The sequence below is a fragment of the Pseudophryne corroboree genome, chromosome 8 (assembly GCF_028390025.1).
Source record: "Pseudophryne corroboree isolate aPseCor3 chromosome 8, aPseCor3.hap2, whole genome shotgun sequence".
NCBI lineage: Eukaryota > Metazoa > Chordata > Amphibia > Anura > Myobatrachidae > Pseudophryne > Pseudophryne corroboree.
Genome location: NC_086451.1, coordinates 373027468 through 373055249, shown reverse-complemented (window position 1 = coordinate 373055249; position 27782 = coordinate 373027468). Strand labels below are relative to the sequence as shown.

Below are 27782 nucleotides of genomic sequence, written 5' to 3'. Positions count from 1 at the left end.
GTTCTTAGAGGGGTGCTGTCATGGTGATGAGGGTGGGGTGAGGTGCTGTGATAGGATTGGGGTGCTGTGATAGTATTGGGGTGCTGAGAGGGATGCTGTGATAGGAGAGTATACTGTGATGGGAGTGTAGTGCTGAGAGGCAGTTGCGTAACTATAGAGGGTGCAGGGGATGCAGCTGCTATTGGGCCTGGTGGCTTGGGGGGTCCAAAGGCAATCCCACTGCACCCTCTAAAAAAGACTATTTTTCTTCATTATTTTTATTTGTAATCACTGCCACCATGCTGTGTTCGTGGCCCATCTGTGTACCTACAGGGAGGGAGGAGGGAGGCAGAGCTGCCAGAAAAACGGGACTGTCCTGAGAAAATCGGGACAGTTTAGAGGTATGGAAATTACTGCTCTAGGTCCCACATGCTCATCAGAAGTTAGAACGCCCCCTACCACCCGCAGGACATCAAAGCTGCTGCTGATAGCACCTCCCACCCCTACCGATGCAGGATGGGTAGTGGCCCCAATGAATTGCTTTGCCCAGGGGCCTACACTGCTGTTAAGACAGCCCTGGTTATGATCCCTTAATTCTGAATTTTAACAGGATGTATTAATAATTACTTCACTTACTAACAGTCCGCTACATACTAACCTTAACTCGCAGGGACAACGGTAGTGATAACCACTGTCAATGCGAGTTACAGCCCCTGCATACTGGAGGAGTCTCTCACATTTGTGCACAGTGGCCCTAATTCAGGTCTTGTTGGTCCTGCACCCATCATAGCAATGTACCAACTTTCGGTACTCTGTGCATGCTTGTCCGGGAAGTGGTTAATTTACCAGCTGTTGGGTTCCTGACTGTCAGAATATCGATGCCGGAATCCCGTCAGCCGTCACATTGCTGGCACCAGTATAACAAAATGGTCAGGACATTTCACTTAATTTGATCTTGCTGTATTCCTGTGAGGGGAGTGTCTCCATTTCTACCTAACATTTTCTTTCCTGTTTTCTGAATGCAATGATACGGTAGATGTCATTTTTTCCCCTTGCTGTATTAGCTGCCATTTGAGTGGTACTTCATCTTCGCTATGGACCACTTTTTCCTGGGCTCACTGCATCTTTTCCTTTGCTTTCTCTCTTTTCAAGGTTCTCTTTCAGATCTTTGGTCCTGGCCACTGCCTTAAGTGAAAAAAGATGAACAAAAAATAAATTAATTAATGATGGCTGTACCTTTTTTTTTCTTCCCTTTTTGCAATTGGATAATCCAGTGGATTCTTTTCCCTTTATTTTTTTTTTTTTTTTTAGTTTGTGCTTTTGGACATTCTGCAGGGTTTACCTCGTATACTACTGCAGATACTGTGGTTTGCTGTAACTGTAATGATTGCATATTAATTTTGATCTCTGCCAATTATTGTATGCTGGGTGAAGTATCTGGCGTTGCCCGGGTTTACATTTTCAAGTTATTAAGTTTCAATGAGTTGGATGTCAACATTTTAAAAATAATTAGCAGTTTAGCAGCTCTTCCAACACACCCGTGAGGTGGCTGCCTAATGTCGTTTTTTTTTTCTTCCTTGGGGTGTCGCCGGTAGCCCTAATCCCCAGGTTTTAGTTTTAGAATAACTTCTGATATCAATGGTGGTATTCCAAGGCTTTTTGGTGGTATTTATGGTGGTGTTGCCTCCTGATCTGGTGTTGCCTCCTGATCTGTGGGAACAAGAAAATCAGGAAATTATTATACTGTAGTACTTTTTTCCATGTCTAACACTTGCTATATAAAAGTGAATATATCACGGTGGCAGTCATTGATAAATAGGCAAAAGCACTATCTAAAACATTTCCACTGATGTTTGGGTTTTCTCTCTTTAGTACTTTGGGGGTCATTCCGACCCGATCGCTCACTGCAGTTTATCGCAGCACAGCGATCGGGTCGGATCTGTGCATGCGTCAGCGCATGCTGAGCAGCCGAAGACCATTGTATTGTAGCGATCACCTATGCCTGATTGACAGGCAGAGGCGGTCGCTGGGCGGGACGGGGCTGGACGGGGTATGGGGTCGCAGTCCGGCCAATGCAGGCGTGGCCAGACCATTGGGGGTGGCGGCCCGCGGCGGTTGCGTGACGTCACATGCAGCCGCTGCGACCCGGGTAGCGAGGAGGTTCTGCGCTGGCCGGGAGTTACTCCTGAAATGTAAAAGCATCGCCGCTGTACGATGCTTTTGCATTTCTGCGGGGGAAGGAGGGGGGGGGCGGCACTGACATGCAGAGCAGACTAGCTCTGTGCTGGTCGTCCCCCCGCATGTCCGAGTGCCTGATCGTAGCTGTGCTAAATTTAGCACAGCTACGATCAACTCGATATGACCCCCTTTGACTAAATAGTATAATGTAGGTCCTTTATTTAATTTTTGTTACCTTGCTCAAAAGCAGCATCCCATTCGATATCATCTATTGATATTTGTGTTCCTCTGTGTGTTATGCAACTGCAACAATAAGGAGAATGGGTCAATTAGAGCTCATATAGAACTATCAGGAAACGTTAGTAGGATTGAATAAGTCACCAGGTGCTGTATGATGTCGGATAGCAGTGAAACATGGTACAAAGTATCACATGGCAGATTGTGTTACATTACAGCAAAATAGGCGATATATATATATATATATATATATATATATAATGTAGTGTGTGTGTGTGTGTATATATATATATATGTATATATATATATATATATATAGAGACACACTGCTCAAAAAAATAAAGGGAACACTTAAACAACACAATATAACTCCAAGTCAATCACACTTCTGTGAAATCAAACTGTCCACTTAGGAAGCAACACTGATTGACAATCAATTTCACATACTGTTGTGCAAATGGAATAGACAACAGGTGGAAATTATAGGCAATTAGCAAGACACCCCCAATAAAGGAGAAGTTCTGCAGGTGGTGACCACAGACCACTTCTCACCTCCTATGCTTTCTGGCTGATGTTTTGGTCACTTTTGAAAGCTGGCGGTGCTTTCACTCTAGTGGTAGCATGAGACGGAGTCTACAACCCACACAAGTGGCTCAGGTAGTACCGCTCATCCAGGATGGCACATCAATGCGAGCTGTGGCAAGAAAGTTTGCTGTGTCTGTCAGCGTAGTGTCCAGAGCATGGAGGCGCTACCAGGAGAAAGGCCAGTACATCAGGAGACGTGGAGGAGGCCGTAGGAAGGCAACAACCCAGCAGCAGGACCGCTACCTCCGCCTTTGCGCAAGGAGGAACAGGAGGAGCACTGCAAAATTACCTCCAGCAAGCCACAAATGTGCATGTGTCTACTCAAACGATCAGAAACAGACTCCATGAGGGTGGTATGAGGGCCTGACGTCCACAGATGGGGGTTGTGCTACAGCCCAACACCGTGCAGGACATTTGGCATTTGCCAGAGAACACCAAGATTGACAAATTCGCCACTGGCACCTTGTGCTCTTCACAGATGAAAGCAGGTTCTCACTGAGCACATGTGACAGACGTGACAGAGTCTGGAGACGCCAAGGAGAACGTTCTGCTGCCTGCAACACCCTCCAGCATGACCGGTTTGGCAGTGGGTCAGTAATGGTGTAGGGTGGCATTTCTTTGGGGGGCCAAACAGCCCTCCATGTGCTCGCCAGAGGTAGCCTGACTGCCATTAGGTACCGAGATGAGATCCTCAGACCCCTTGTGAGACCATCATATGCTGGTGTGGTTGGCCCTGGGTTCCTCCTAATGCTCCTAATGCAAGACAATGCTAGACCTGATGTGGCTGGAGTGTGTCAGCAGTTCCTGCAAGACGAAGGCATTAATGTTATGGACTGGCCCCGCCCATTCCCCAGACCTGAATCCAATTGAGCACATCTGGGACATCATGTCTCGCTCCATCCACCAACGCCACATGCACCACAGACTGTCCAGGAGTTGGCGGATGCTTTAGTCTAGGTCTGGGAGGAGATCCCTCAGGAGACCATCCGCCACCTCATCAGGAGCATGCCCAGGCATTGTACGGTGGTCATACAGGCACGTGGAGGCCACACACACTACTGAGCCTCATTTTGACTTGTTTTAAGGACATTACATCAAAGTTGGATCAGCCTGTAGTGTGTTTTTCCACTTTAATTTTGAGTGTGACTCCAAATCCAGACCTCCATGGGTTAATAAATTTGATTTCCATTGATAATTTTTGTGTGATTTTGTTGTCAGCACATTCAACTATGTAAAGAACAAAGTATTTAATAAGAATATTTCATTCATTCAGATCTAGGATGTGTTATTTTAGTGTTCCCTTTATTTTTTTGAGCAGTGTATATTAATTATATTCATACTTGCCTACCTGACCCCCTCCATGAGGGATAAAATGCTCTGTTCCTGGACTTTCCTGGTAATGTGTGATTGCCATCACCTGTGGTGAAACGCCTTTCTTATCAATTAATTAGCTCACCACAGGTGATGGCAATCATACATTACCAGGAAAGTCCAGGAACAGAGCATTTTCTCCCTCATGGAGAGGGTCAGATAGGCAAGTATGATTATATTTATATACTGCCACAAATCCGGCACTCATGAGATCCAGCTGACTACTTTACCGGGTGCCCTCCGATCTAAAGGGCCCCATACACTTAGACGACATGATGGTATGTCATGTCGTCTAGGATTTCCCTTCAACTCCCGACAGCCTCCCGGGCGGCAGGATAATAAAAGATACGTTCGTATGCTGTCCTTTTGCATATGATATATCTTTTACTATCCCAGCCATTCCTGCGGGATCCGACATATCACGAGTGCAGACCTCGAGATATGTCGGATCTAGGGTGATCCGATCCGATGCTCACGGGAACACGCATTGGATCGGATCGGGTGTAAAGCACAACGAAAATGCCCGATTTCAGCCAATATATCGTCCCGAATGCCCGAATTGGGCTAAAATCTGGCATTATCGTTCTAGTGTATGGGGCATTTAAGCCTTTTGCAGGCTAACCATGTATTCCAATCACCTGCGGCGACACTCTGTTTGAAAGAAAGACGCTCAGTCAGTAGCTTCAGTTAGCAATATTTCAGCTCATTTATTAAGCTTTTGTCAAGCCACAAACGGACACTGTGCACACAAGCTATTTAAATAGCTCCCCCTGTCCAGGGGTGAAAGTCTAGCTGATCACCCTTCCAGCACACCCACATTGAAATTGGAATTTTAACCCTTCAAATACCAAATCACATCATAAAACATACATCACAGTTAACCAACAAATAACACTAACACATACTTTACAATAAAAGTCAACATTATACAGCAACATTCTATCGAATGTATAAGCAACTCCGTCAAACACAGTATAAGAAACATTGTAACAGGTATATCGTTTCAGAATGTATCTACATACCGTAACAGGTATTTACAAAGATAAGGTAATGCATATATGAGTGTCATACTGTACTCAGGGCCGGTGCAAGGCTACTTAGCACCCTAGACAAGACTTCAGCCTACTGCCGCCAACCCCCCCCCCCCCCCCTCTCCGGTGTCCTGCATGGGAGAGGGGAGACAATGGCATACGTACAGTCCAGAGCCCCCTGTTAATATTAATCGGTTTAGAGGCGTGCAGGGATGTATGAGCTGGTGAAGCTGTGACACAGGATCTGGGCACATGAAGGGGGAGAGGGACACAAGACCTTGGGGCATTAGTGGGGTGAGGGGGAGAGGGAGGAGGGACACAGGACCTGGGGAGTTAAGGGGGAATGACACAGAACCTGGGCACATGAAGGAGGAGGGGGTGTCACAGGACATGGGGACATGAGGGTGGTGGGGAGTGGGAGGAGGGACACAGGACATGCGGGGGGAAGAGGGTTACACAAGACATGAGAGGGAGAGAGGAGGAGAGACACAAGACCTGGGGGTGATGACATAGGACTTAGGGGGATGACAAAGGACCTGGGCATATGAGGGGGGAGAGGGTGACACAGGAAATGGGGGTGTGGGCACAAGACCTGGGGGGAATGAGGGGGAGGAGGGACACAGGTCCTGGGGACATGAGGGGGGTAACACAGGACTTAGGGGATTGACACAGGACCATGGCACATGAGAGGTAAGGTGGGGAAATGAGGGGGGTGGAGAGGGGGAGTTGGAACACAGGACCTGGGACATGAGGAGGAATGACACAGAATCTGGGCACATGAGGGGAAGGGGGTGACACGGGACATGGGTGAGAGGAGGGACACAGGACCTGGGGACATGAGTGGTGGTGACAAGGGACCTGGGCACATGAGGTGGTGGCAAGGAGAGACAAAGTACCTGGGGAAATGAGGAGGGGGGTGTGACACAGGACCTGGGCACATGAGGGAAAAAGGGTGCGACACAAGACATGAGGGGAGAGAGGAGGAGGTACACAGGACCTGCGGACATGAGGAGGGTAATACAGAACCTGGTGGGTTGACACAGGACCTGGGCACATGAGGAAGAATGGGGTGACACTAGACATAAGGGGGAGATGGGAGAAAGGACACAGAAGCTGGTGACATGAGGAGGTGACACATGACCTGGGCACATGAGGGGGGAGGGGGTGTCATTGGACACGAGGGGGAGGAGGGACACATGACCTGGGCACATGAGGGGGGAGGGGGTATCATGGGACATGAGGGGGATGAGGGACACATAACCTGGGCACATGAGGGGGGAGAGAGCGTGTCATGGAACATGGGGACATGAGGGGGTGGAGAGGGTGAGGAGGGACACATGAACTGGAAACTTGAGGGGGATGAGGAGAGACACATGAACTGGGCATATGAGGGGGGAAGGGGGTGTCATGGGACATGAGGGGGTGAAGAGGGGGGACACTGGACCAGGACACATGAGGGGAAAGGGGGTGAAACTAGACAGGAGCTGTGGACATGAGGGGGTGACCCATTGCCTGGGCACATGAGGGGGGAGGGGGTGTCACAGGACATGACGGGGAGGAGGGGCACAGGACCTGGGCACATGAGGGGGGAGTGTCATGTGAGTATGTGAAAAGTCAGAGCTAGTTCCCTTCCCTTTTATAATGAGATGACAGGGGGTGGTACGGGACATGAGGGGGTAGACAGGGGGGGACACAGGACCTGGGCACATGAGGGGGGAATGGGGGTGACACTAGACATAAGGGGGTGAGGGGAGAAGGGACATAGGAGCTGGGGACATGAGGGGCAAAGGGGGTGACACTAGACATAAGGGGGAGAGGGGAGAAGGGACACTGGAGCTGGCGGCATGAGGGGGTGACCCATGACCTGGGCACATGAGGAAGGAAAGGGTGTCACAGGACATGAAGGGGAGGAGACACATGACCTTGTCACATGAGGGGGGAGGAAGTGTCACGGAACATGGGGACATGACAGGGTGGAGAGGGGGAGGATAAACACAACTTGGGGACATGAGGGGGTAACACAGGACCTGGGGAAAATCGAGAAGAACGGAGCCTACTACAGGACACCAAGGTGCGCCGGCGGACTAATGCTGTACGGGGGAAGGGGGGAGTTGGGAGAGGCTGCGGAGAGAGAGAAGGTATCCTCCCTCACTACTGGTTGGTTTCATATCCTCCGCTAGGCGGCACGATCTCGACAAACTTCCGCCGCTCCAGGAGCTGACGTTGATGTGCATAGCTTCTGTATATGCGCAGGGCAATGTGGTAACTAAAGACGCTCTGTCCTCCTCTCTCGTTGGTGCCTGTGAGGCTGTCAGCGCTGCGCCCTCTCTCCTTGGTGCTGATCTGTAGGTTCGTTGGGAGTTACTTGTGCCTGACTATCTGAGCAGCTGGGTCACACACACTGCTCTGCTTGTATGCCGCAAATAGAAACTGCTATTTCAGAGATATTGTCTTCCAGCCGCCCTCAGGTCCCGCCGCCCATAGGCAGCTGCCTAAAGCTGCCTAGTGGAAGCGCCGGCCCTGACTGTACTTGTGACTCTATAGGGCCCTACACATTGACCGAACCGCCACCGAGCTGCCCTAAGTCAGATATGGGCGACGCGGCAACGGGGAGGGGGCAGTGACGAGGGGAGTGAAGTTTCTTCACTCCCCCCATCACCCAGCTCCATAGAAGTGCAGGCAGATATGGACGAGATCGTCCATATTGGCGTGCATGCACAGCCAACAGGGCACCAACTATGAACGAGCACGGGGCCGCAAATCGTGCTTGTGCCTCCACACTCAAAGATATGAATGGTATCTCGTTCATTAATGAACGAGATCGTTCATATCTTTGAGTGATATCGCCCAGTGTGTAGGGCCTATATGTGAAAAGTGCCTGTTAAATGTTGCTAGTGAGACAGAAAAATGTTACAATGGTCATACCTCCCAACATGACCCTCTCCAGGAGGGACACAATGCTCTGCTTCTGGACTTTTCTCTTAATTTATGATTGCCGGCACCTGTGTCGAACAGGTTAATTGATAAGAAAGGTGTTTCAGCACAGGTAATGGCAATCATAAATTAAGAGGGAAGTCCAGGAATAGAGCATTCTGTCCCTCCTGGAGAGGGTCATATTGGGAGGCATGCAATGTTTCTTATACTGTGTTTGACAGAGTTGTTAAAATTTGAATTTCAATGTGGGTGTGCTGAAAACCGGAAGGGTGATCAGCTAGACTTTCACACCTGGACAGGGGGAGCTATGTAAAATAGCTTGTGCGCACAGTGTTTTTTTTACGGCTTGACAAAAGCTCAATATATGAGCTGCAGCGTTACTAACTGAAGCTACTGACTGAGCGTCTTTCTTTCAAATGGAGTGCCGCCGCAGGGGATTGGTATATATATATTAACTATATGGAAAATTTACTTACAATGATTTTTAATGACTTTACATGAATATTACAGATAGAAATACTAATGTAGGCTTAAAAAGAGCTAAAAAATACACAATATTACATATTTCTAACAATTTGTAATGAAATCCAGATACAAAATCAAAGTGACTTGCCAAAACCAAAACACACAAATGGTTTTAGACGTAAAACATGTCTAGTAAGAACATGTCGGCAAATAAACCAGAATGATGTTAGTAACTTACCCCCACAGAGTGTGCAAGAATAGGCACAGCATGCAGAGGGCACATAAGCCCAGGGCCACAAACAGCGCCATATGAAAAACCTCCATTGCTGAGATGGATCTGTGCAAGAAAGAAACATATAGGTGAATTATCCATCTCACAGTCATGCCGCACATATTCATTCATTATTTCAAACTTTATAAAAACAGCAGAGAGGCTTCCTGAACATAAGGAGTATTGGTAATATAGGTAATAAGTACAATAAGACAGACTGGATCCTTTATATTCTCTATACACAGTCCGTGAGCTAGAGAGCCTGTGCTGGATATCATGATTTAGTAGAGAGCTACTACCTTTTTCTCGTAACCAGATTTGGAACCCTCTACTAAGCACAGCCAGGGCCATCTTAATGTGTGGGCTTACTGGGCAGCTGCCCTTGGGCCCAGCGATTCTAGGGGCCTTCGAGCAAGGGTGGGCAGATGGTGCATCTGGAGTTTCTTAGGAGTCAGTTAGAGAAAACTGCCCGGTCGCACTGATTGTGAATTACACACTATCAGTGCAGCCAGTCAGAATTCTCTACCTGCCCCCCAGCCTTCAGCCAGACAGTTCATGGCTGGAAGCATGTGGCAAGATGATGTGGGACCGCAGGAGGGGTACATTTTTTTTATTATTCCCCTGATTGGGTGTGTATGGACCCCAGTGCATCGCTTTGCCCACAATGATTTGCTACAATGCTGTTAAGTCGGCCTTGGGATTGGGATGGAGGCCCCTTCAACCTGTTGCTATAGGGACCACAAAATTCTGGCTACGCCCCTGCATCAGACATATACAGGCCTGATGATCATGTTTACCCACTTACTATATTCTCTCTCTGGAGAAACAATTGAGCGTACAGTTCCACAGGGACACACACAGCATACTTGGTAGGAAAATCTATGGGCATGTGCAGCAGCTTTTATACTTCATGTAGTGGCCACTAGCTAGGTTGTGGAGAAGGGGTTTTCTGGGCAACTGGAACACCCCCCTGCATTTGAACAGGTTTCTCCTTGCAAAGATTTTGATTGGGATCCCTATACTTTCTATGGAAGATACATTGCCCCTTAATATGTCTACTTCTGCTGGAACTTTCAACTTTAAGTGCATTTATACCAATGTAAGAAAGAATGTCACACCCACCCACACAAAGCAGTTCCATACGAAATAAAGACTCGGTGCTAATGCAGAGGTGCACTCAAGTTGGCTGCAATTGTACTGGAACTACGTGCATGGAAATAAATGCAGATATTGGCACTTCTAGAGAACTGGCCACATTATGAGGCCACACCACCCCTATACATCCTCTTGTCATTACTATCAGTGCACATCTGCAATAGCCGAATACCTGGCGCCAGTCAGATCTCTTTGTAAGCTCAACTCTGCACAGCCCATAGTTTTGAGCACGCACCCATGACGCCCTCAGACACCATCTGATGTAAGCTTAGAGTTGTGTACGAATCAGAATCGCCCATAGTGGCCTACGCTCCGCCAATGTGCATCTGCAAGACCTGCCAAAACAGTTACAGTATATTCCCCTCTCTCATGATGCAGCTGTATAAAAAAAAGTTAAAATGAAGGAACTGATCCTGCAGTGGAAGTAGGTAAAAATAAGATTTTACTTACCGATAAATCTATTTCTCGTAGTCCGTAGTGGATGCTGGGGACTCCGTCAGGACCATGGGGTATAGCGGCTCCGCAGGAGACAGGGCACAAAAATAAAGCTTTAGGATCAGGTGGTGTGCACTGGCTCCTCCCCCTATGACCCTCCTCCAAGCCTCAGTTAGGATACTGTGCCCGGACGAGCGTACACAATAAGGAAGGATAATGAATCCCGGGTAAGACTCATACCAGCCACACCAATCACACCGTACAACTTGTGATCTGAACCCAGTTAACAGTATGACAAACGTAGGAGCCTCTGAACAGACGGCTCACAACAATAACAACCCGATTTTTTTGTAACAATAACTATGTACAAGTATTGCAGACAATCCGCACTTGGGATGGGCGCCCAGCATCCACTACGGACTACGAGAAATAGATTTATCGGTAAGTAAAATCTTATTTTCTGACGTCCTAAGTGGATGCTGGGGACTCCGTCAGGACCATGGGGATTATACCAAAGCTCCCAAACGGGCGGGAGAGTGCGGATGACTCTGCAGCACCGAATGAGAGAACTCCAGGTCCTCTTTAGCCAGGGTATCAAATTTGTAGAATTTTACAAACGTGTTCTCCCCCGACCACGTAGCTGCTCGGCAGAGTTGTAATGCCGAGACCCCCCGGGCAGCCGCCCAGGATGAGCCCACTTTCCTTGTGGAATGGGCCTTGACAGATTTTGGTTGTGGCAAGCCTGCCACAGAATGTGCAAGTTGAATTGTGCTACAAATCCAACGAGCAATCGTCTGCTTAGAAGCAGGAGCACCCAGCTTGTTGGGTGCATACAATATAAACAGCGAGTCAGACTTTCTGACTCCAGCCGTTCTTGAAATATATATTTTCAATGCCCGGACCACGTCCAACAACTTGGAATCCTCCAAATCGTTAGTAGCCGCAGGCACCACAATAGGCTGGTTCAGGTGAAACGCTGACACCACCTTAGGCAGAAAATGAGGACGCGTCCGCAGTTCTGCCCTGTCCGAATGGAAAATCAGATATGGGCTTTTATAGGATAAAGCCGCCAATTCTGACACTTTCCTGGCTGAAGCCAGGGCCAGTAGCATGGTTACTTTCCATGTAAGATAATTCAAATCCGCCGATTTGAGTGGCTCAAACCAATGGGATTTGAGAAAATCCAAAACTACATTAAGGTCCCACGGAGCCACTGGGGGCACAACCGGGGGCTGTATATGTAGTACTCCTTTTACAAAAGTCTGGACTTCAGGAACTGAAGCCAATTCTTTCTGGAAGAAAATCGACAGGGCCGAAATTTAAACCTTAATGGACCCCAATTTGAGGCCCATAGACAATCCTGTTTGCAGGAAATGTAGGAATCGACCCAATTGAAATTCCTCCGTGGGGGCCTTCCTGGCCTCACACCACGCAACATATTTTCTCCAAATGCGGTGATAATGTTGTGCAGTCACCTCCTTCCTGGCTTTTACCAGTGTAGGAATGACCTCTTCCGGAATGCCTTTTTCCCTTAGAATTCGGCGTTCAACCGCCACGCCGTCAAACGCAGCCGCGGTAAGTCTTGGAATAGACACGGTCCCTGCTGAAGCAGGTCCCGTCTTAGAGGTAGAGGCCACGGATCCTCCGTGAGCATCTCTTGAAGTTCCGGGTACCAAGTTCTTCTTGGCCAATCCGGAGCCACGAGTATCGTTCTTACTCCCCTTTGCCGTATAATTCTCAGTACTTTTGGTATGAGAGGCAGAGGAGGGAACACATACACTGACTGGAACACCCACGGTGTTACCAGAGCGTCCACAGCTATTGCCTGAGGGTCTCTTGACCTGGCGCAATACCTGTCCAGTTTTTTGTTGAGGCGGGACGCCATCATATCCACCTTTGGTTTTTCCCAACGGTTCACAATCATGTGGAAGACTTCTGGATGAAGTCCCCACTCTCCCGGGTGTAGATCGTGTCTGCTGAGGAAGTCTGCTTCCCAGTTGTCCACTCCCGGAATGAACACTGCTGACAGTGCTATCACATGATCTTCCGCCCAGCGAAGAATCCTTGCAGCTTCTGCCATTGCTGTCCTGCTTCTTGTGCCGCCCTGTCTGTTTACGTGGGCGACTGCCGTGATGTTGTCCGACTGGATCAACACCGGCTGACCCTGAAGCAGGGGTTTTGCCAGACTTAGAGCATTGTAAATCGCTCTTAGCTCCAGTATATTTATGTGAAAAGACATCTCCAGGCTTGACCATACTCCCTGGAAGTTTCTTCCCTGTGTGACCGCTCCCCAGCCTCTCAGACTGGCATCCGTGGTCACCAGGACCCAGTCCTGTATGCCGAATCTGCGGCCCTCTAACAGATGAGCACTCTGCAACCACCACAGAAGAGACACCCTTGTCCGTGGTGATAAGGTTATCCGCTGGTGCATCTGCAGATGCGATCCGGACCATTTGTCCAACAGATCCCACTGAAAAGTTCGTGCGTGGAATCTGCCGAATGGAATCGCTTCGTAAGAAGCCACCATCTTTCCCAGGACTCTTGTGCATTGATGCACAGACACTTTTCCTGGTTTTAGGAGGTTCCTGACAAGTTTGGATAACTCCTTGGCTTTCTCCTCCGGAAGAAACACCTTTTTCTGAACCGTGTCCAGAATCATTCCCAGGAACAGCAGACGTGTTGTCGGTGTCAACTGAGATTTTGGAAAATTCAGAATCCACCCGTGTTGTTGCAGCACTAATTGGGTTAGTGCTACTCCGTCCTCCAGCTGTTCTCTGGACCTTGCCCTTATCAGGAGATCGTCCAAGTAAGGGATAATTAATACGCCTCTTCTTCGAAGAAGAATCATCATTTCGGCCATTACCTTGGTAAAGACCCGAGGTGCCGTGGACAATCCAAACGGCAGCGTCTGAAACTGATAATGACAGTTTTGCACCACGAACCTGAGGTACCCTTGATGTGAAGGGCAAATTGGGACATGCAGGTAAGCATCCTTTATGTCCAGGGACACCATAAAGTCCCCTTCTTCCAGATTCGCTATCACTGCTCTGAGTGACTCCATCTTGAATTTGAATTTCTGTATGTACAGGTTCAAAGATTTCAGATTTAGAATAGGTCTTACCGAGCCGTCCGGCTTCGGTACCACAAATAGCGTGGAGTAATACCCTTTTCCTTGTTGTAGGAGGGGTACCTTGACTATCACCTGCTGAGAAAACAGCTTGTGAATGGCTTCCAATACCGTCGCCCTGTCTGAGGGAGACGTTGGCAAAGCAGACTTTAGGAACCGGCGAGGGGGAGACTTCTCGAATTCCAACCTGTAACCCTGAGATACTACCTGCAGGATCCAGGGGTCCACCTGTGAGCAAGCCCACTGTGCGCTGAAATTCTTCAGTCGACCCCCCACCGCTCCTGAGTCCGCTTGTAAAGCCCCAGCGTCATGCTGAGGGCTTTGCAGAACCCGCGGAGGGCTTCTGTTCCTGGGAAGGAGCTGCTTGCTGCCCTCTCTTACCCTTTCCTCTGCCTCGGGGCAGATATGACTGTCCTTTTGCCCGCTTGTTCTTATAGGACCGAAAGGACTGCGGCTGAAAAGACGGTGTCTTTTTCTGTTGGGAGGGGGTCTGAGGTAAAAAGGTGGATTTCCCGGCAGTTGCCGTGGCCACCAAATCCGATAGACCGACGCCAAATAATTCCTCCCCTTTATACGGCAATACTTCCATATGCCGTTTGGAATCCGCATCACCTGACCACTGTCGTGTCCATAAACTTCTTCTGGCAGATATGGACATCGCACTTACTCTCGATGCCAGAGTGCAAATATCCCTCTGAGCATCTCGCATATAAAGAAAAGCATCCTTTAATTGCTCTATAGTCAATAAAATACTGTCCCTGTCCAGGGTATCAATATTTTCAGTCAGGGAATCCGACCAGACCACCCCAGCACTGCACATCCAGGCTGAGGCGATGGCTGGTCGCAGTATAACACCAGTATGTGTGTATATACTTTTTAGGGTAGTTTCCAGCCTCCTATCAGCTGGATCCTTGAGGGCGGCCGTATCAGGAGACGGTAACGCCACTTGTTTTGATAAGCGTGTGAGCGCCTTATCCACCCTAGGGGGTGTTTCCCAGCGCGCCCTAACCTCTGGCGGGAAAGGGTATAATGCCAATAACTTTTTTGAAATTAGCACTTTTCTATCTGGGTTAACCCACGCTTCATCACATACATCATTCAATTCCTCTGATTCAGGAAAAACTACAGGTAGTTTTTTCACCCCCCACATAATACCCCTTTTTGTGGTACTTGCAGTATCAGAGATATGCAAAGCCTCCTTCATTGCCGTGATCATATAACGTGTGGCCCTACTTGAAAATAAGTTTGTTTCTTCACCGTCGACACTAGATTCAGTGTCCGTGTCTGGGTCTGTGTCGACCGACTGAGGTAAAGGGCGTTTTACAGCCCCTGACGGTGTCTGAGACGCCTGGGCAGGTACCAACTGGTTTTCCGGCCGTCTCATGTCGTCAACTGATTTTTGTAATGTGCTGACATTATCACGTAATTCCATAAACAAAGCCATCCATTCCGGTGTCGACTCCCTGGGGGGTGACATCACCATTATCGGCAATTGCTCTGCCTCCACACCAACATCGTCCTCATACATGTCGACACACACGTACCGACACACAGCAGACACACAGGGAATGCTCTTATCGAAGACAGGACCCCACTAGCCCTTTGGGGAGACAGAGGGAGAGTTTGCCAGCACACACCCAAGCGCTATAATATATATGGGAGCAACCTATAAGTGTTGTATCCTTATAGCAGCTTAAATATATAAAATATCGCCAAAAAAAGTGCCCCCCCTCTCTGTTTTACCCTGTTTCTGTAGTGCAGTGCAGGGGAGAGTCCTGGGAGCCTTCCTCACAGCGGAGCTGAGCAGGAAAACGGCGCTGTGTGCTGAGGAGAATAAGCCCCGCCCCCTATTCCGGCGGGCTTTTCTCCCGGAGTTTGAGATATCTGGCATGGGTTTAATACATTCATATAGCCTCAAGGGCTATATGTGATGTATTTTTTAGCCATAAAAGGTATTATACATTGCTGCCCAGGGCGCCCCCAGCAGCGCCCTGCACCCTATGGTGTGAAGTGTGTGACAACAATGGCGCACAGCTGCAGTGCTGTGCGCTACCTTCATGAAGACTGAAAAGCCTTCTGCCGCCGGTTTCTGGACCTTCAATCTTCAGCATCTGCAAGGGGGGTCGGCGGCGCGGCTCCGGGACGAACCCCAGGGTGAGACCTGTGTTCCGACTCCCTCTGGAGCTAATGGTGTCCAGTAGCCTAAGAAGCCAATCCATCCTGCACGCAGGTGAGTTGAACTTCTCTCCCCTAAGTCCCTCGATGCAGTGAGCCTGTTGCCAGCAGGACTCACTGAACATAAAAAACCTAAAAACTTTTTCTAAGCAGCTCCTTAAGAGAGCCACCTAGATTGCACCCTGCTCGGACGGGCACAAAAACCTAACTGAGGCTTGGAGGAGGGTCATAGGGGGAGGAGCCAGTGCACACCACCTGATCCTAAAGCTTTATTTTTGTGCCCTGTCTCCTGCGGAGCCGCTATACCCCATGGTCCTGACGGAGTCCCCAGCATCCACTTAGGACGTCAGAGAAACACTGATGTGATGATATTACTGTTACCACTATGTGCACCTTCAGCTTTATCTGAGAACTCATACAGCTGGAGTGTGACACATTTGGCAAAGATCACACACTGGCTGTACAGCTTGGGTTGGGTTTGTGTAACCGGCAGTTGGGAGACCGCCGGTCACCATACCAACGGTAGGATCCCAGTGTGTAGATGGCCGGGGGGAGGAAGGGAGATTAATGAAGCGGGACACCAATGAGTGGGAAAAGTCCCTGTTGTTCGGCATGCTGACCATCGGGCTTTTCACTATGCAGGATCCAGGCGTTAGTATAGTTTTTCCGACGGCTGGTCACATAAGAGCATCCTGTACAGATTAATATGCTCTAGGTCTAGGTGGGCAATTGCAGTTACAAACAATCATTGCTGATCACCACTTTTTGGGATTTGCCATATTGGGAATTATTTATAAGGCGTCCATAACTTTATTGCAATTAACCCTGTGTGTGCTAAACTGTGAAGACAAACAAACTCCTTCTAACAGACATTACATGCACGTTCGCAGGGACAGACGCCCCAAAACACTGCAGAGGTATGCCATACTAGCCACTCATCACAGGGTAAGTGCTACACAATGGCTTCTTACACCTTACGTGGCCGCTGGTTTGTGTCGCCTTCCCACCCAACAGCACCTTATAAGCAAAGAGTTAGTAAAAAACAGAATGAGTAAAATAAAAAAATGTGGAGGAAGGGACAAACACCAGCAAGATGGATGCCTAGCTCACCACCAGCCTTGTGAGCCCACACATAGGGCCCCACTCAGAGTGAGTGAGTGCCTCTGCAGAACATTTAAAAAAAATAATAATATGGCAATTGGGATCATTCCTGTCAGCCAGGGCCCCTTACAGGTGCACTGCCTATATCCCCTGGCAGCCCTGCATGTTATGGACATGTATTGTGTGCAGCCTCAAAATCTGCTTCTTTTGTTTGTTTACTGCGTATGCGCACCCCGGGAGCCCAGTGAGATGCTATCAGCATCTCTGGGCTGCGATTGTTTCTGGGAGGGGGCGTGTCAATGGCATTAGGATGCCGTTGGCAAGGCGCGGCCTGGAGAACAGAGGTGTGTCCTGACCGTTGGGGGTGCGGGCCGCAGCGTCTGCTTGTCATCATTCGCAGCCGCTGCAACCTGGGATGCGGCCAGTAGCTCCCTGCCTGGACGTAGGAGCTGCGCTGGCAGGAAGCTACTTATCAGGTACAAAAGCATCGCCGCCATTCGTTGCTTTTGTACTTGTGTGGGGAGGGGGGGGGCCTGACATGCGGGGCGGACTAGCCCTGTGCTGGGCGTCCCCCCGCATGTCAGAGTAACTGTCCTCCTCTGCCTGCAGAGGGGAGGGAGGGGAGGCGATCATGGTGATCACTCCACACCCCATGGATCTGCTTCTAGCAGGGGTATTATTTTTAAGCCGCGTTTTGTTTTTGTCTATCTTTTTTTTGTAATATATGGCATGGCCAAGCAGCTGTGATTAGATCACGACCCCTTAATTTTCCAGGCTCGGTCACACTTCCCATGCCCCTGAGTGTGAAGTGCTGCCACTCGAGGAGCTGTTATATAAATAGAGGTGCTATGCTGTGAGGTGAGACAGGTGCTGTGCTGAGAGGGGTACTGTGATGGTGTGGGCAGTAGCGGATCTTGCCACGGGCAAGCAGGACTTTTGCCTGGGGCGCCGCCTTCCGGAGGGCGTTGGAGCCATCCGGAGGGCGCCGCACCATGACAAGATCCGCTACTGCTGTGCCCTCCGCTGCCCGCTGTGTCCCCCGGCTGTGTCCCCCTGTGAAGGGAACTAGACGCTACGCGTCTAGTTTCCCTTCGTGGAGAGGACCTTTGCTGAGCGGTGCGCGATGACGTCATCGCACACCGCACAGCAAAGGTTCTCTCCACGAAGGGAACTAGACGCTAAGCGTCTAGTTTCCCTTCTTGGAGAGGACCTTTTGCTGTGCGGTGCGCAATGATGTCATCACGCACCGCTCAGCATTTAAGCGGCGCTACTACTGTGCAGGGGGCATAACTGACCACGCCCCCTGTATTAAGCCACTCCCCCATTTCCTACCCGGGGCGCAGAGAGGGGTCGAACCGGCCCTGGGTGTGGGGTGCTGTGATGGTGATGGGGTGCTGAGAGAGGGATGCTGTGATAGGAGGGGATACTGTGATGGGGTGTAGTGCAGGATGGGTAGGGGCCCCAATGAATTGCTTTGCCCAGGGGTCTACACTGCTGTTAAGACAGCCCTGGCTATGATCCTTTAATTCTGAATTTTAACAGGATGTATTAATAATTACTTCACTTACTAACAGTCCGTTACATACTAACCTTAACTCGCAGGGACAATGGTAGTGATAACCACTGTCAATGCGAGTTACAGCCACGGCATACTGGAGGAGTCTCTCACATTTGTGCACAGTGGCCCTAATTCAGGTCTTGTTGGTCCTGCACCCATCATAGCAATGTACCAATGATACGGTAGATGTCATTTTTTCCCCTTGCTGTATTAGCTGCCATTCGAGTGGTACTTCATCTTCGCTATGGACCACTTTTTCCTGGGCTCACTGCTTCTTTTCCTTTTCTTTCTCTCTTTTCAAGGTTCTCTTTCAGATCTTTGGTCCTGATCACTGCCTTAAGTGAAAAAAGTTGAACAAAAAAAACCAACTTAATGATGGCTGGACCTTGTTAATTTGATAATCCAGTGGACCCTGTTCCCTTTTTTTTTTTTTTTTTAATTTGTGCTTTTGGACATTCTGCAGGGATTACCTCGTATACTACTGCAGATACTGTGGTTTGCTGTAACTGTAATGATTGCATATTCATTTTGATCTCTGCCAATTATTGTATGCTAGGTGAAGTACCTGGCGTTGCCCGGGTTTACATTTTCAAGTTATTAAGTTTCAATGAGTTGGATGTCAACATTTAAAAAATAATTAGCAGTTTAGCAGCTCTTCCAACACACCCGTGAGGTGGCTGCCTAATGTCGTTTTTTTTTTTTTCCTTGGGGTGTCGCCGGTAGCCCTAATCCCCAGGTTTTAGTTTTAGAATAACTTCTGATATCAATGGTGGTATTCCAAGGCTTTTTGGTGGTATTTATGGTGGTGTTGCCTCCTCATCTGGTGTTGCCTCCTGATCTGTGGGAACAAGAAAATCAGGAAATTATTATACTGTAGTACTTTTTTCCATGTCTAACACTTGCTATATAAAAGTGAATATATCACGGTGGCAGTCATTGATAAATAGGCAAAAGCACTATCTAAAACATTTTCTCTCTTTAGTACTTTGGCGGTCATTCCGACCCGATCGCTCGCTGCAGTTTATCGCATCGATCGGGTCGGATCTGTGCATGCGTCAGCGCATGCTGGGCGGCCGAAGGCCATTGTATTGTAGCGATTGCCTATGCCTGATTGACAGGCAGAGGCAGTCGCTGGGCGGGAGGGGGCTTGACGGGTCTAGGGGGCGCGGTCCGGCCAACGCAGGCGTGGCCAGACCGTTGGGGGGCGGGACATAGCGGCTGCATGACGTTACACGCAGCCGCTGCGACCCAGGCAGCGAGTAGGTTCTCCCAGCCAGCCGCAGGAGCTGCGCTTGCCGGGAGTTACTCCTGAAATGCAAAAGCATCACCGCTGTGTGATGCTTTTGCATTTCTGCGGGAGGGGGCGTGAGGGAGCCGGCACTGACATGCGGGGCAGACTAGCTCTGTGCTGGTCGTCCCCCCGCATGTCTGAGTGCCTGATCATAGCTGTGCTAAATTTAGCACAGCTACGATCAACTCGGAATGACCCCATGTGACCGAACAGTATAATGTAGGTCCTTTATTTAATTTTTGTTACCTTGCTCAAAAGCAGCATCCCATTCGATATCATCTATTGATATTTGTGTTCCTCTGTGTGTTATGCAACTGCAACAATAAGGAGAATGGGTCAATTAGAGCTCATATAGAACTATCAGGAAACGTTAGTAGGATTGAATAAGTCAACAGGTGCTGTATGATGTCGGATAGCAGTATAACATGGTACAAAGTATCACATGGCAGATTGTGTTACATTACAGCAAAATAGGCAGTATATATATATATATTTATTTATATTATATATACATATTATGTAGTGTATTGCCTACCTGACCCTCTCCATGAGGGAGAAAATGCTCTGTTCCTGGACTTTCCTGGTAATGTGTGATTGCCATCACCTGTGGTGAAACGCCTTTCTTATCAATTTACTAGCTCACCACAGGTGATGGCAATCATACATTACCAGGAAAGTCCAGGAACAGAGCATTTTCTCCCTCATGGAGAGAGTGAGGTAGGCAAGTATGAATATATTTATATACTGCCACAAATCCGGCACTCATGAGATCAGCTGACTACTTTACCGGGTGCCCTCCGATCTAAAGGGCCCCATACACTTAGACGACATGACGGTACGTCATGTCGTCTAGGATTTCCCCTCAACTCCCGGCAGCCTCCCGGGCGGCAGGATAATAAAAGATACATCGTATGCTGTCCTTTTGCATATGATATATCTTTTACTATCCCAGCCATTCCTGCGGGATCCGACATATCACGAGTGCAGACCTCGTGATATGTCGGATCTAGGGTGATCCGATCCGATGCTCACGGGAACACGCATTGGATCGGATCGGGTCTAAAGCACCACGAAAATGCCCGATTTCAGCCAATATATCGTCCCGAATGTCCGAATTGGGCTAAAATCGGGCATTATCGTTCTAGTGCATGGGGCCCTTAAGCCTTTTGCAGGCTAACCATGTATTCCAATCACCTGCGGCGACACTCTGTTTGAAAGAAAGACGCTCAGTCAGTAGCTTCAGTTAGCAATATTTCAGCTCATTTATTAAGCTTTTGTCAAGCCACAAACAGACACTGTGCACACAAGCTATTTAAATAGCTCCCGCTGTCCAGGGGTGAAAGTCTAACTGATCACCCTTCCAGCACACCCACATTGAAAATTGAAATTGGAATTTTAACCCTTCAAATACCAAACCACATCATAAAACATACATCACAGTTAATCAACAAATAACACCAGGGCCGGCAACAGAAATCTAAGGGCCCCATACACTGATATCTCTGGGGGCCCCCTACCCCCTCAACTCTTCCCCTCACTATAAATGTGTGTGTGTATATATATATATATATATATATATATATATATATACAGTATATACATACACACGCACACATATACATACACATATACAAACATACATATATAAGCACACATACATGTACATATACTACACAGACACAAACATACATATATAGACACAGACCCACAGATTGTGACAACGATGAGGGAGATTGCAAGGACCCAGGAGGGACTGACCTTGTCTGTAGGGACATCACATTGGTAAAGCTGCAGTCGGCTGCTGTCTGATATTCCCAGTTAGTGTGCCTGGCAGTGCTGTGCCGCTCAGCTCCTAGGAATCAGCGGCAGCAGCAGGGACGGGCTGGCGCGGGTTCATGCGTAGTGACATCGCGACGCTGGCAACACAGCACGGGACCAGCTCAGACCAAGTGATGGGGTATGCGGCGGGGGTGGTGTTTGTATTGGAAAGATTGTCTGTTAATTGACGTATGGGCGTCCCGGAGTGCACGGGAGCCACAGCTTTCTTAGGCGCTGCCTACACATTTCTTGTGCCCCTGATGCTCGGGGCCCCCCTGATCCTTGAAGCCCCATACGGGTGTCCCCTTTGACCCCCCCTGTCGCCGGGCCTGAATAACACTAACACATACTTTACAATAAAAGTCAACATTATACAGCAACATTCTATCGAATGTATAAGCAACTCTGTTAAACACAGTATAAGAAACATTGTAACAGGTATATAGTTTCAGAATGTATCTACATACCGTAACAGGTATTTACAAAGATAAGGTAATGCATATATGAGTGTCATACTGTACTTGTGACTCTATAGGGCCCTACACATTGACCGATCCGCCACCGAGCTGCCCGACGTCAGATACGGGCGACCCGGCGGCAGGGGGGGGCAGTGACGAGGGGAGTGAAGTTTCTTCACTCCCCCCGTCACCCAGCTCCATAGAAGTGCAGGCAGATATGGATGAGATCGTCCATATTGGCGTGCATGCACAGCCAACAGGGCACCAGCTATGAACGAGCACGGGGCCGCACATCGTTCATCGCTTGTGCCTCCAGACTCAAAGATATGAACGGTATCTCATTCATTAATGAACGAGATCGTTCATATCTTTGAGTGACATCGCCCAGTGTGTAGGGCCTGTTAAATGTTGCTAGTGAGACAGAAAAATGTTACAATGGTCATACCTCCCAACATGACCCTCTCTAGGAGGGACACAATGCTCTGCTTCTGGACTTTTCTCTTAATTTATGATTGCCGGCACCTGTGTTGAACAGGTTAATTGATAAGAAAGTTGTTTCAGCACAGGTAATGGCAATCATAAATTAAGAGGGAAGTCCAGGAATAGAGCATTCTGTCCCTCCTGGAGAGGGTCATGTTGGGAGGCATGCAATGTTTCTTATACTGTGTTTGACAGAGTTGTTAAAATTCGAATTTCAATGTGGGTGTGCTGAAAACCGGAAGGGTGATCAGCTAGACTTTCACACCTGGACAGGGGGAGCTATGTAAAATAGCTTGTGTGCACAGTGTCTTTTTACGGCTTGACAAAAGCTCAATATATGAGCTGCAGCGTTACTAACTGAAGCTACTGACTGAGCGTCTTTCTTATAAATGGAGTGCCGCCGCAGGGGATTGGTATATATATATATTGACTATATGGAAAATTGACTTACAATGATTTTTAATGACTTTACATGAATATTGCAGATAGAAATACTAATGTAGGCATAAAAAGAGCTCAAAAATACACAATATTACATATTTCTAACAATTTGCAATGAAATCCAGATACAAAATCAAAGTGACTTGCCAAAACCAAAACATACAAATGGTTTTAGACGTAAAACATGTCTAGTAAGAACATGTCGGCAAATAAACCAGAATGATGTTAGTAACTTACCCCCACAGAGTGTGCAAGAATAGGCACAGCATGCAGAGGGCACATGAGCCCAGGGCCACAAACAGCGCCTTATGAAAAACCTCCATTGCTGAGATGGATCTGTGCAAGAAAGAAACATATAGGTGAATTATCCATCTCACAGTCATGCCGCACATATTCATTCATTATTTCAAACTTTATAAAAACAGCAGAGAGGCTTCCTGAACATAAGGAGTATTGGTAATATAGGTAATAAGTACAATAAGACAGACTGGATCCTTTATATTCTCTATACACAGTCCGTGAGCTAGAGAGCCTGTGCTGGATATCATGATTTAGTAGAGAGCTACTACCTTTTTCTCGTAACCAGATTTGGATCCCTCTACTAAGCACAGCCAGGGCCATCTTAATGTGTGGGCTTACTGGGCAGCTGCCCTTGGGCCCAGCGATTCTAGGGGCCTTCGAGCAAGGGTGGGCAGATGGTGCATCTGGAGTTTCTTAGGAGTCAGTTAGAGAAAACTGCCCGGTCGCACTGATTGTGAATTACACACTATCAGTGCAGCCAGTCAGAATTCTCTACCTGCCCCCCAGCCTTCAGCCAGACAGTTCATGGCTGGAAGCATGTGGCGAGATGATGCGGGACCGCAGGAGGGGTACATTTTTTTTATTATTCCCCTGATTGGGTGTGTATGGGCCCCAGTGCATCGCTTTGCCCACAATGATTTGCTACAATGCTGTTAAGTCGGCCTTCAGCAGAGCCAACCCAAGTGCATAGTTGCCAACTGGCCCTAACTCCCATTGACTGTCCCATTATATACAAATGTATCCCTAGAAATCTATGGTCCTGGAAATATCCATATTACTGAATACTGACCAAATGTACTGTAACAATCCTTATTGTCTGCATTGCAGATGTGATTCTTATTACTATTACTAGCCATATGTGTTGGCTCTAGAAGTCAGTATTTAGTAAAATGCAATAACAAATGTGTAAATGGCTACATTATGGTGGTCATTCCGAGTCGTTCGCTCGGTAAATTTCTTCGCATCGCAGCGATTTTCCGCTTAGTGCGCATGCGCAATGTCCGCACTGCGACTGCGTCAAGTAAATTTGCTATGCAGTTAGGAATTTTACTCACGGCTTTTTCATCGTTCTGGTGATCGTAATGTGATTGACAGGAAATGGGTGTTACTGGGCGGAAACTGGCTGTTTTATGGGTGTGTGCGGGAAAATGCTACCGTTTCTGGGAAAAACGCAGGAGTGGCCGGAGAAACAGGGGAGTGTCTGGGCGAACGCTGGGTGTGTTTGTGACGTCAAACCAGGAACGACAAGCACTGAACTGATCGCAGATGCCGAGTAAGTCTGAAGCTTCTCTGAAACTGCTAAGAAGTGTGTAATCGCAATATTGCGAATACGTCGTTAGCAATTTTAGGATGCTAAGATTCACTCCCAGTAGGCGGCGGCTTAGCGTGAGTAAATCTGCTAAAATCTGCTTGCGAGCGAACAACTCAGAATGAGGGCCTATGTTTCACTGTAATTCATGATGTGAGTTGTAGTGCTCCAAGGTACCACGAGACAGTATTGCACATGGCACAGCAGCACTGGTTATATAAACGGAAATTATGGTAAACAATGTGACCTGAATAACCCCCATAGTCACCACTATGGGGGTTATTCAGGTCACATTGCTTACCATAATTTCCCTGTTCTGAAATGCTAATGAATGCACAGGTGTTGCGTGTGCATGTCCCAGCCAATGCAATGCAATGGCTCTACCAGATTGACAGGTAGAGGCTTTCACGGATAAATCGTGGTTGGGGCATCAACGGACCATTGCGGGGGTGACGAGGGGAAAATGGTGGCAGGTCAGCGTCATTTTCGGGGCAGCTACATGACGTCTGGGTGAAGATGGAAAGAATGATGCCTTCACCGACAGGCTGTGAAGGAAAGGGGTCATCCACATTTGGTATGACCGCAATTAAATTGTGGTTGCAGCCACTGGACAGGACATTCAGCATGCTGGGCAGCCTTACCCTACGATGGGTGGTCCGCAGCTTAGTTATACAGTATGGTGATAATAAAGTTTAAATGTCTTCACATACAGCAACAGATATAAGTGGAATCCAATTAGCTGTGGTATCGCGGTTTCATGATAAATTATCTCAAGTACGATAATTCGGTATCCTATTAGCGGCTATAAGTTATCGCTGATAAGTTTCCATATGTTTATCGCAGAATTTCTCTTCACCATCTCTGAACTGGTGATAAGTAGTGCAAAATCCCTATTTTAAGCTAAAATTGTCAGGATTTGGTTCTGAACCCCTGGGACACCCCCCTGAATGACTAATTAGGCACTTAGAAGTTTTACATTATTTTTAATAAGCCAATAATGACGTCATTTTAGGGATCAAAAAATGCAAAGTGATGGAATTGGGGAAAATAGGTATGGGACAAGTATATTGGAGGCTTTATGATTGGGACAAGTGTTTATAGTCTTGCAGGTGGGAGTAATCATCCGTTTCCACTTTTCCCCTGAAATGACCCAAATATATACTTATACCTATTTTTATGTACCCCAAATTTAATGAGAGCAATTATTTTGCTGGAAAATAAATTGATTTCTTTTGTTTAATGGAATGTTCATCGTTTTGTTATCAATTGCTTTATCTTTTATATGTTTTAACTGTGACCTTTATATCAGCCAGCCAGATGGGTTCTTGAATATGACATAGATATCATCTCTGTGTATTAGATACAATTTGAAATACATACTGGTTCGTATTTACTGGCAAAACTGATTATCAACATTGTCCAGCTGATAAATAGACATAAATGGAGAAAATCCAGAAGGTATAGCAGATGCGTTGGAGTAATAGTCATTGCCTAATTTGCATCACTGGTACAATACAACACATATCTAATGGTTCCTGAATATGCAGACTTTGAGGATAACTTTACATGGACTCAACACACCTATGTAATAAGCCTTGGAGATTTGAAAAAGTGTGCGGCGATAAAATACCAGCCAATCAGCTCCTAACTGCTACGTTACAGCCTGTGTTTGAAAAATGACAGTTAGGAGCTGATTGGTTGGTAGTTTATCTCGGTCCACTTTATCTCTCTCCAAAGCTTAGTACAGACTGTGGACACCCTAATGCAAGCAACACTTTGCTTCATGGTTAGAAAATATTGCTTCCAATATTTGCTGTAATGTTTTATCATTATATAACTAACTTGTAGCCACAGGTAAATCAGCAGCTAACAGCCAAATGCTTCATCCCAAATCTATTCTTCCATATACAGTATAACATTAAAACATTGTTGTAATAGCCTCATGTCGAGTCCATGTGCCCAAAAAATCCAGAAAATATCTATGTGTTATAGTAGATGCCGTTATAACTACTTACATTACAGTAAGCTGCGTATATTCTGCTGAAGTATACGATTTAGCCATATAAAGAAAAATTCTGCTTAGTAAAAATAATAGAAATATCTGAGTCTACTTACCTTCTGTCTCTTATATAAGAGCTTCTTATCCAGATGTTATTCAGATATATTAGGATGTTATTCAGATATCTCCAAAAAGAAATAGCGAGTAAGCACAAATAAATACTTGTCTCTCTTCTCCAATAACTACCTATCAAAGGAGACTGTTACAGCCTGTCAGCAGTATAAGCCTGAGCCCCATTGTGATGCGTTCTGACCCTCATCATGATGTCACAATGACAACTAGGACCTGGCTGGGACTATTACAGTGAGTGTATGAAGCAAAAGAAATAACTCGGTACTTCAATATTGCTATTTGATTTATATAATTAGCAACAGGGCCACCTTTTATATATTTTATTTCTATATAGATTTCCAAATGCACATTTCATTAGTAGCTACTATTGTAATAATGACTGTCTGGTTTAGTAATGCTATTATAAGAACACATTATTAACAATAACACACACACTATAATATTATATATATATATATATATATATATATATGTGTGTGTGTGTACTGTATATATATCTACAACTCATTTCTTCTTCATATTAGAAAGAATCACGAATTGTATATCCAATCACTGTGGAAGTTTAATATCACTATTGATTCTTTTGTGCAGGTTAGTAGTGCTGTATGGCTGTGGGATACGTCAGTGTGGGTGGTATTCAGTATATCGGTTGTTGGGATCCCGGCGAACAGTATACCGGCGACGGAATCCCGACACCCGGCATACCGACACATTTTCTCCCTCTTGGGGGTCCACAAACCCTGGTATGCTGGTTGCCGGGAACCCAGCCGCCGGCAACTCATACCACACCCGTCTGTGTAAATGCATACCTCCCAACATGACCCTCTCCAGGAGGGACAGAATGCTCTGCTCCTGGACTTCCCTTTTAATTTATGATTCCCATCACCTGTGCTAAAACACCTTTCTAATCCATTAACCTGTTCAACACAGGTGCAGGCAATCATACATTAAG

The 27782-nt window shown here is 47.3% G+C and overlaps 1 long non-coding RNA gene across 1 annotated transcript; it reads right to left on the bottom strand.

Annotated features, from left to right (window-relative positions):
• Nucleotides 1–19324: 19324 nt before the first annotated feature.
• Nucleotides 19325–26930, bottom strand: LOC134947819 (uncharacterized). The gene is made up of 4 exons (XR_010182798.1): nt 26815–26930; nt 23328–23426; nt 20140–20207; nt 19325–19440 (listed from the first exon to the last, which is right to left on the bottom strand). It is a non-coding gene; the product is annotated as an uncharacterized LOC134947819 (long non-coding RNA).
• Nucleotides 26931–27782: the final 852 nt, after the last annotated feature.